General features: G+C 31.9%; 1 long non-coding RNA gene across 1 annotated transcript in view; it reads right to left on the bottom strand.

Annotated features, from left to right (window-relative positions):
* LOC145243784 (uncharacterized) overlaps positions 1–9,858 on the bottom strand; it is a 169,114-nt gene extending 159,256 nt beyond the window's left edge. The window contains exon 1 of the long non-coding RNA XR_013862941.1: positions 9,780–9,858. This is a non-coding gene — a long non-coding RNA (uncharacterized LOC145243784). The remainder of the gene's footprint in view (positions 1–9,779) is intronic.
* Positions 9,859–10,510: the final 652 nt, after the last annotated feature.

The following is a 10,510-nucleotide window of genomic DNA, read 5'->3' on the forward strand; positions in this document are numbered from 1 at the left end:
GTTTCTTTTATTTTTTCAATCCTTATATATATATATATATATATATATATATATATATATATATATATATATATATATATATATATATATATATATATATGGAGATTTGGTATCTGCCTGAGTGAAGCTTGTACAATTCTCTGAAATAGTATATATCGGGGGGTATAGTTTGTTCCGTTTTCATTATATCATACAGGCATTACCTCCTCTTTTTGGGAGGGGATAGTGTAGTATATGTTCGTTCATCATAATCATCCTTCCAGACATTACCTCCTCGTTTTTGGAGATGGTGGTGCACTGTAGGGAACCTATTGTTGCTTTTATAAAATTATCTTTATTATATAATGACTTGAATTAAAGTTTAAAATGCAAAAGTCAATATATAATGTTCTGTTGTTATGATATAATCATACAAGGCATTGCCCCTCCTTTTTTTATATGGCCTAAAGGGCGGTATTTAGTTGCAATAAAAAATAGTGAAATTCCATGTTAATTAAAGAAAACATAAATAGAATGTGAACGTATGATTGTGTAAAAATAAACACTTGAGTTGCATTTTTTTAAATTGTCTTTGGTGCCAACGTCTATTAAAAACTATTTGCTTTAATTAACTGTGAAAAATCTACGAATTTCCGTAGTTACAACTATTAAGGGAAGCGTATACCTGTGTGTGTTCGTGTATGTTTCTCTAATTACTTTTAGCTTCTTAGACGACGTATGTGGAATTTACTAGGAATAATCCTCAATTTATACAAACTTTCCTAAGATTAAGAATAAGTTAAGAAGATAAAGGGTAAAGCTTCATAGGAACCTTATTGAATTGTTAAATCAATAAGGGTTACAGAAAGAGGAATAAAGGCGAAACCTCTTTATGCCATTGCATTCAGAAGCTACATGAGGATCTATATATTAATACGATAGCGTGTGTGTTCTTTTGTGTGTCACGCTTTCCGGCAAACTTTATTGGTTGAGATTTAAGAACACACACGCTATCGTATTAATATATATATTATACTAAATGCGAGTTAATGGATTTCGTGAGTGTTTAATGAAATCCCAAGCATAATCTCCTTCTTTTCGAGTATGGGAGGATGACAGTCTGACATGCTTACTTCCGGTTGTGACGTCATTATTTTCTGTTAAAAAAGATGCATATATTTATGTACTACATTGACATAAGATGTCATATTCCAAAAATTACATGGATGTACTGTTGATTCCAAAAATCAGGTAAATGGATCAGTGCACGCTAGAGGCTTATTTGTAACATTCTAAAAATTACGTAAATATATCAAGTAATCCTGAGTTCTTAATGTCCTCATGACAGTAATTACAAAAACTCTTCTAAAGGAGGGGGGCATTAAAGTCACTGGAATGCTGAGACTGATATTACACTCACAAGTTCATGTTGAAGTAATGGTTGCCTAATCCCTGTCCGTGTTAATGTTTTTATGTATTAATTTCGAAAAGCTGCTGAAACAGTTTATGATTTAAACATTACTTTATTTCAAGTATATTTTTAACAGTGGGGTGGGGGGTATGAAGTCAGTCCCGGAAATGGTTAAAACCATTTACGATTTAAACATTATTTTATTTCATGTCTATTTTTAACAGTGGGGTGGGGGATATGAAGCCGTTTACATATTAAACATTATTTAATGTATATTTTAACAGTGAGGTGGGGGGATAAGACTTATCCCGAAAATGGCTGAAACTGTTTACGACATTAACATTACTTTATTTCATGTATATTTTAAACAGTGGGGTGGGAGATATGAATTCAGTCCCGGAAATGGCTGAAAAAGTTTACGATTTAGACATTACATTATTTCATGTATATTTTTAACAGTGGGGTGGCGGACATGAAGTCAGTTCTGGGATAGGATATATTACTAGCAGAATACTCAGCATCGCCTAGGATTACATGAGATAGGTGGAAAACATATAGAAGCAGAATACCCAGCGCCACCCAGGATCAAATGGGATAGGTGGAACATATACACTATGATAATACCCGGAATTGATTAATGTGTTTGTAATGAAATAATCAGCCCAGGCGATATGTCAAAGTTTTTATTTTAGTAAGGGGAAAAGGGTTAAAGTGGGTTAAAATTATGAAAGATAATTGTCGAAATTGTTAACATATACGAGAATTATGAAAAATGATAAAATATGTTTGTAATGAAATAATCAGCCAAGACAATATATCAAAGTTATTATTTTAGTAATAAAAGGCAATAATGTGGGTTAAAGTTATGAAAAATGATTGTCGAAATCAGTAACATATCCAAGAATTATGAAAAATGATTAAATATGAGTTTATTGATTGGTGTGTTTGTACTTAAATAATCAGCCCAGACAATATATAAATGTGATTATTTTAATAAAGGAGCGATAATGTGGTTTAAATTATTAAAAATGATTGTCGAAATTAGTAACATATCCAAGAATTATGAAAAATGATGAAATGTAAGTGGTGTGTTTGTAATGAAATAATCAGCCCAAACAATATATCGAAGTTATTATTTTAGTAAGGGGGAGGGGGTGACAATGTGGGTCAAAATTATGAAAAATCACTTTGAAATTAGTAACATATCCAAGAATTATGAAAAATGATGAAATTAATTTAGTTAATTTATTGGTCTGTTTGTAACGAAATCATCAGCTAAGACAATATATCAAAGTTATTATTTTAGTAAGGGGGATTATACAGTTTTAACAAAAGGGCTATAATAATATGATAGTGTCTTCATTTGTGCTGAACGTGCGCAGAATGCTCAGCAGCAATATATTACATATGAAAGATGCTGCTGTGGAATTTCCACAGGGCCTGCTAGTTATTATTATTATTATTATTATTATTATTATTATTAATGACTTCATAATATGATAAAGTTCCTATGTAACTTTACGCTTCGTTTTCTTCACTTATTCTACTGTTTGCTCCTCTTAAGCAGGTAGAACTTTTTTATCTAGAGAGGTTGGCCTCACCATTGAAAATTTTCGGCTTAATTTTTATTACGTATATATATATATATATATATATATATATATATATATATATATATATATATATATATAAAGTAGTAGCCTTCACGGGTGTGTCCGTGCATACAACTCTCTCACAGCTCACATCACTTGACCGATCATGACCAAACCTGGCATTATGGTGGTCCCCTACCTAGGTATGGTGTACACCATTTTCCAAGGTAAAGATCAAAGGTCAAGGTTATAGTCTCTGTATATATACTCTCCTACAGCTCACACCACTGGACTGATCATGGCTGAACCTGACATGATGATGGTCTCTGACCTAAGGATGCTACATGCCATTTTTCAAGGTTAAAGCCAAATGTTAAGGTCATATTTGGTGCAGTTCTTCATAAACTTCCTCACCTAGGGATGGTGCACACCAAGTTAGGTTAGTGGCCAACTGCTTTGTGAATTTGAATCAGATCACTCTCTTCCACCTCCACCAATCTTGATGAAATTTTCCATAATAGTGGTCCCTAACATAGGCCAAAATTTATTGTACTGTATCTTTTAACTAATAGTTGCTCTGACAACATCTACTTACTGCAAGTGTGCCCATGAAGCGGGTACCCAAACATACAGCAAAGTCCTGCATGAGTGCAGGTATCTTTGCTAATACATATATATATATATATATATATATATATATATATATATATATATATATATATATATATATACACTCGAGCTCGAGTTAGATTGATTGAATCAGGAAAAGGAGTGTTTGAAAATCAGTTATTAAATGAAAAATAATTAACATGATAACATTCGAAATTAATCTTTTTATATCAGCAAAATCCCCCTCCCTCTCTCTTTGTGCCTTTTTTCTCTCCAGCTAGGAGTTTAATAGTATTAATAGTGATATTTTCTTTTATTTATAATGGACTATTCTAAGCTTCTGTTCTGACGTTTTTTTTCCTTTATTAAAAGGGTCAAATATGTATCGAACACGCTATGTTTATTTTTTTTTTTTAGTAACACTCGTCACAAAACACAGGTTAAAAAATGTATAAGTACCGAAAATGTGCACTATTTAAAATGAAAATGGAAAAACTCAAGAACTGTCTAATCAAGAGCTGAAAGCATTTGAAAAACATGATATTTATAACTATCTGGAATCCACAGAAATTAAAGAGAAATTGGAAACTATATTGTATTAGAACCTAACTATATAGTACAAACCTAACAAAAGGAATAAATACCTGGGAGATATCGCTAGTAAGATGCTTTTTTTTATTGTTATTCTCCAATGCGAAAAAAATAACTTAGGCAGTAGGATTAAAGGACTAGGAAACTGATGACCATGCACAATATACTACACCCGAAGGATGATACTGAACGACTCTATATAAAAAGAAACAAAATATGAAGAGAAGCAGGTACAGGGACGATTTATGAGATTGACCAAAAAAGAGATGCATGTAAACACATGAACATAGCTACAAAAGGGGCATTTGAACAGAGAAATGCGATTGTTATTAACAGTCGTACAGAATAATGCGATCAGAACGAATTATATCAAAGCCAAAATCGATAAAAACCAGGAAAATTATCCAACAGATTTTTCTATAAGTTTGATTTAAAAAGGATATATTGCAACACGAGTAACATTGTATTTAAATTATTTCTTTGAATTTAAATCGCTTTTATTTGAAATTTAGATTTTAATTTGTTTGTTTAATTTCTGTTTGTTTATTACGCAAATTTATAATTCAGTTTTTGCAGTATTTGATTGTCTTTTACTGCAAATATACTTAATTTTACATACATAATTATTGTTTTTACTTTTTAATTTATATTGAATAATGTTCATGTCCAGTATAAATCGAATCGTGTTCCTTTATTTTCTTTTTTAATGCAAGTTCTTAAGTAAATTAGAACTGAATTTTAGTCTTTTAAATCTACGAAGTGGCAAACTGTTTATGTACAGAATGGTGTTTCACAGAAAGAAAACAGAATTTTTCCCTTTTGAATTCTCATTTTTCTTTCATTTTTTGTTTTTATTATTAATATTGAATAATTTCAGTTTCAGTATAAATTACGTTTCTTATTTTTCTCTATTTCAGTACATGGTTTTAAGTTTTCTTGTAAAAAGCTCTCGTTCATTATTGATACTCTGTTCGACAGATCTTGTTTGCTATGACCTCAGGCATGACGTAATTTCTCAGTAAACCGGCCTAAATCTATATTTACTATGGCCGTGGCTCAGCGTGCCTAGCCACCACAACCGAAAGACAAGGCATGTTAACTGATCTATTATGTCACGTTTAGGTAGCGGCTAGCAGGCAATAGGCGAGGCTTCCGGTAATCTCACAATAGGAGGTTGCATTTCTGATTGATTTGTGAAAAATGATTTTTCGTCGTGTTGTCCAAAACTGCTGCGATAACTATAAAAAAACGGGCCAAAAGTGTACGTATTTTCTTTTCCTAAAGAGAAAGAACAATTCTCCATTTGGATACGTGCAATTAGGAGGAATAATTTTAATCCAACAAAATATAGCAAAGTAATTGACGTTGTCTATATTAAAAGAGTATTTAATTAAAACTGTATTTAATTTCATGACCTTTGATAACATTGTCACTATAAATTAAAGAAACAATCATTTTTATTGATAATACAGTAAACAATACGACAAATTAATTTTCTTTTAATTGTTCATGTGCTTATGAAGCTTATGGTGGTGGTTTTGGTCTTTGCGTGAATTTGCAACTCCTATAATATTTTATTACAAAAGGATCATTAAATGAAAGGAAAACAGAACCCTTCTATAAATAAAAACATAGGTATTTATTTAATTGACCTACACCACGTGTGTAGGTTGCTAAATGTTAATATAATGTCACAGTGAAGACGGTAATAATGAGGTAAGAAAGGTTTACTGCTGAGAGTATTTTCTTGAGCAGTATGTCTTCAGGTGGAGATAGCTGTGCTTGGCGTAGACCGGGTAGTGAGAGAAGGCGTCTTTTTAATTTTCATATCCTACAAGCTCTTTATCTTTTGTTTTCTAAACAGGTTGTTCATATACGGCTCTCTGGGGTTCGTCCAATCTTCGACTTTCATCCTTTTTTCGGGGCTCCTCCGGCAGCGGTGGAAGTCGACCGTCTTTCTTCCTTTTGTTCTCAAAAACAGCCGCCAAAAAGAAAAACTTCCTTTTCCAACCGGAAGCCCCGCGTTTTTCCGGTGTGCACGAGACGCCCCTTCTCCCCTCTCCAACCGTGGGTATCCACCTCCGGTTCCCAGCCAACTCTCACTAATCCCCACAAGTCAAAAACAATTTTCACGTATGTCTACAGAAAAAGTTGAAAATTTCATGTTACATTTTTTTTTTTTTTTTTAGTTTTTAAAATTGTAAAATAAATAATTCTTACGTGAGAAGTTTTTTAGTCTTTTCTTTTAACAATAAATAGGTACTTGCACAGTTTAATCAAGACATAAAAAAAATTAAAATATTGAAATATATATATATATATATATATATATATATATATATATATATATATATATATATATATATATATATATATATATATATTGTCCGTACTCGTTATGGAATAAAGTTTTCATACAAAAAATTACTTAATTTGATTAAGCAGTTTTGTTTTTTGTTTTGTTTTTTTTTACCGAGGAAAATTAAATTTTAATGAGATCAATCTTTTTTTTTTCGCTTGTGAGAAGGGGCCGCCAGGGGAGATAACTCCACTCATCGCTTAAATTTTGTCGAATTTTAACTAGATTATTTTGAAACATGGGCAGAAAAAATACCTAGATAAATAGTCAAGTTTTTTTTTTTTTTCACTTATTTTACAGAGTTTCTTTGTCCTTTTTTTTAATCCTTTTTTTTTACTATTATTATTTTGTCTTTTGTTAATCAATTTTTCGTTTAAAGGCACCCCTCCTCGTGTCCATAAACAGGCAAATGGCAACGATAGATCGATCTCAATAAAATTTGATTTCCCACTGTAAAATGTGGAAAAAGGCCACTCAAACTTCTCAAAGTAAATTAGGAAATAAATTGCAACAAAGGTATGTTGCGACCTTTCGCAAAGGTATGTATTACCTTGGTTTTGTAAAAGATTATAAAAATCAATTCCACTGGAAAAATAAGTCAACTCAATTACAACAATCTGAAATTGGCGCCAAAAGGAACAGTGATGATCGTTCCCAGAAGAACCCATTGTATGCTTGCACATCCAATCAGAACAATCATACAACAACGCCTATTGCTATAAAATTGGCGGGAATTTCTGGGGTAAACTTTCCATCTCTCCCTAGCCAACAGCCGGTAAGTCCTGTTCTTGTATTTCCAACAAAAAAAAAACAACTACTTGATCAAATTAAGCGAATTTTTTTTCGGAGAACTTAATTCCATAACGGGTACGTACAATATAACTTTTTTTTTTTTTTCAATATTTTCATTTTTTTAATGTCTTGGTTAAACTGTATAAGTATCAATAAATAGAAGTTTTCTTTGAATACTTCCCAATATTTTAAACTTGTCTGTATTTTTCGAAGGAGACGTCATGTCTTGAGAAAGAAAATGTAACTTTTATGCAACAGGTTAAAGGCAATTTTAGCCTAGAGCATAATGGTTTGAACTTCATTTGTTTCGTTGAGATGTATTTAAATCCGTTTATTTTTTGGTTTGTTTCCGTGTTATCACACCTACCTATCCATAATTTACATGAATGAAATAGGAATTAATCATTGAAGAAGTGCTCTATTCCATCGAAGTTAGAAAATTCAATGTTATTTATTTATTTATTTTTAGTTTTTAAAATTGTAAAAACACAATAAATTTAACGAGAATTTTTCAGTTTTTCCTTTTAATAATAAAGTTTTCAGTGAGCATTTCCAAATATTTTAAAGTTAAGTGTATTTTACCCGATGAAGATCGGAGGTTACATTGGCCGAAAGGTTGTAAGATAAACACGTAAGACGAAAACATTACTTAAAATCCTACAAAAAATACAATTTAGTTGAACGTTTGACATTCGTCCGATTAATACAAATTATCAATCCTCATCTAAAAAATTCCGAAATATAATATTTAATAAAATCATTCATGTGATTTTTCGATTTAAAAATCAGCATTTCTGCACTAATAACTTTAATAGTTTGTTTGCATTTAAATTCTTTGTTGAATTTGATTTGTTTCATTATTTATTTAATTATTTTTTTATCCTTTACACACAGATACATTACATACATAAATATTCTTTTACATATCTATATATACATATAAAGTAGTAGCGTTCGTGTGTGTGTGTGTGTGCGTGTGTGTGTGTGTGTACAACGTTCCTACATCCCAAATCACTTGACCGTCCATGACCAAATCTGGCATTATGATGGTCCCCCACCTAGGGATGGTGCACACCATTTTTCAAGGTTAAGGTCAAGGTCATAGCCTATGTACATGTACACACTTCTACAGCCTACACCACTGAGCCGATCATGACCGAACCTGATATGATCAAGACAGTTCCTCACCCTCCCTATAGTCCAGACCTTGCTCCCTGTGACTTTTGGTTAATGGCTTGGCTCAATGAAAAACTTAGAGGCTGTCGTTATGAGACAATTGAGGAGCTGAAAGAACCTGTGACGAGTGTCATTGACACGCTTGCACAAGAGGACTTCCATGGGACCTTCCAGAAATTGTTGGAATGATACAACAAGCGCATTGCAATCGGAGGGGATTACTTTGAAGGAGACTAGAGTTTCATGTTTGTACTATCAATAAAAGTGCTCATACGAAAAAAAAGTCTGGAAACTTATTGAAAGTACCTCGTATATACACATGCATATATGTACATATATACTCTCTGTCTCTGTTTCTGTCTGTCTGTCTGTCTGTCTGTCTGTCTGTCTGTCTCTCTCTCTCTCTCTCTCTCTCTCTCTCTCTCTCTCTCTCTCTCTCTCTCTCTCTCTGTATATATATATATATATATATATATATATATATATATATATATATATGCCATTGCTTGATTTTTTTTCTGTTTGTTTGTTTTTATCCGAATAAATATGTAAAAATTGTTTTCCAATTATTTACAATAAAAATAATAAACGAATTTTAGTCTTTGTAATCCATGACAAACCACAATGTTTATCCTTTAACAGAGGGACAACTTTTTTTTTTTTAATTAATTAGTGTCTTTTTTTTTTCTTTTTTAATTAATATTTAATAAAGTTAAATTTAAGCATAAATCGTGTTCGTTATTTTTCTCTTTTTTAATTTATGTAAAATATTTTTTTTAGTCTTCCCCCCCCCCCCAAAAAAAAAAGCTGTCATTCATTATCGATAGTCTGACTGCCCGACGGATCTTTGCTGGCTTAGCCTATTATGTATGACGTAATTTTTAAGTTAGCCGGCCTTGTCTCTCGATGGTGGTGCTCTAGCAGACGATTGCCACACCGCGTATTATCGAAATTAGTAGTAATATCTATTATTTTTATATTATTTTTTTTCTTATTAAAAATAGAAGGAAATTTTCAAAAAAAAAAAAAAAAAAATCTAATTTCCCATCCGAAAATTAACCTTCAATTTTCCCGTTATAGATTTTGACTGCCTTATGCGTTAGTAGCATGAAATCATTTTATACACTTCAGTGGAAATCAAAGATGCAAATATTTTTCTCTTCTCTTTTCTTCTCTTTTCTTCTCTTTTCTTTCAAATCAAAGTATTACATCTCCTCACCACCACCGCACTTTTCGCCATAGAAGTTCGTTTACATCTCATTATTCTTACCTCTTTTTCCTCCTCATCTTCGTCTTCCATCTTATCTTCTTACAGCTTCCTCATCTTCAGCGCCGCCATCATGTTCCCATAGTAACACCCACCTGTCTGGGTCACAGAAAAGGTCGGAATAACCTTCGCTTCGATTTGATTTAGTCGCATTAAAAACAATTTTTTTTTTTTTTACTCGATATATCATCAACGCCATTTTTCTTTTTTCCTACTTCTTTCGAAGAAAATGTACAATTGGCCTAACGGATACCTTCAAAGACTATGTGATCGTCTATGTTAAGTTGGTCTTCCCGCATATCTATTGTGGTAATTTCTGTATTAATGGTGCAGGGGGAAAGGTATGAATAATACAAATTTACTCCAGCTATGGCTAAAAATAGCAATTTGTCTTCAATTATATTTCAGAATTTTTCAGATGAGGATTGATGGTTTGTATCGTTTGGAATTTTCAGAATACTATTCTGAATTTTTATGTTATTATCACAACGTTTCGGCCTATGTAATCTTCAACCTTCTTCAGGTGTGTCCTGCTAAACTCGGGAATCTTCTAATCTAACTCAAGAATCTGAATAGAATTTCAAACTGAACCCAATATTTTATCCACGGGGTAGATTTTTTTTCTTGTTTTGTTAACCGAGACTTAAGCAATTTTTCATTATATTTTTAGTATCGCCTGTATCGAGAATTGAACCTTGTACCTCGAGAAAATTGTCACTTAAAACTGATTGTTC

The sequence above is a fragment of the Euprymna scolopes genome, chromosome 22 (assembly GCF_053919585.1).
Source record: "Euprymna scolopes isolate OS-2025 chromosome 22, ASM5391958v1, whole genome shotgun sequence".
NCBI lineage: Eukaryota > Metazoa > Mollusca > Cephalopoda > Sepiida > Sepiolidae > Euprymna > Euprymna scolopes.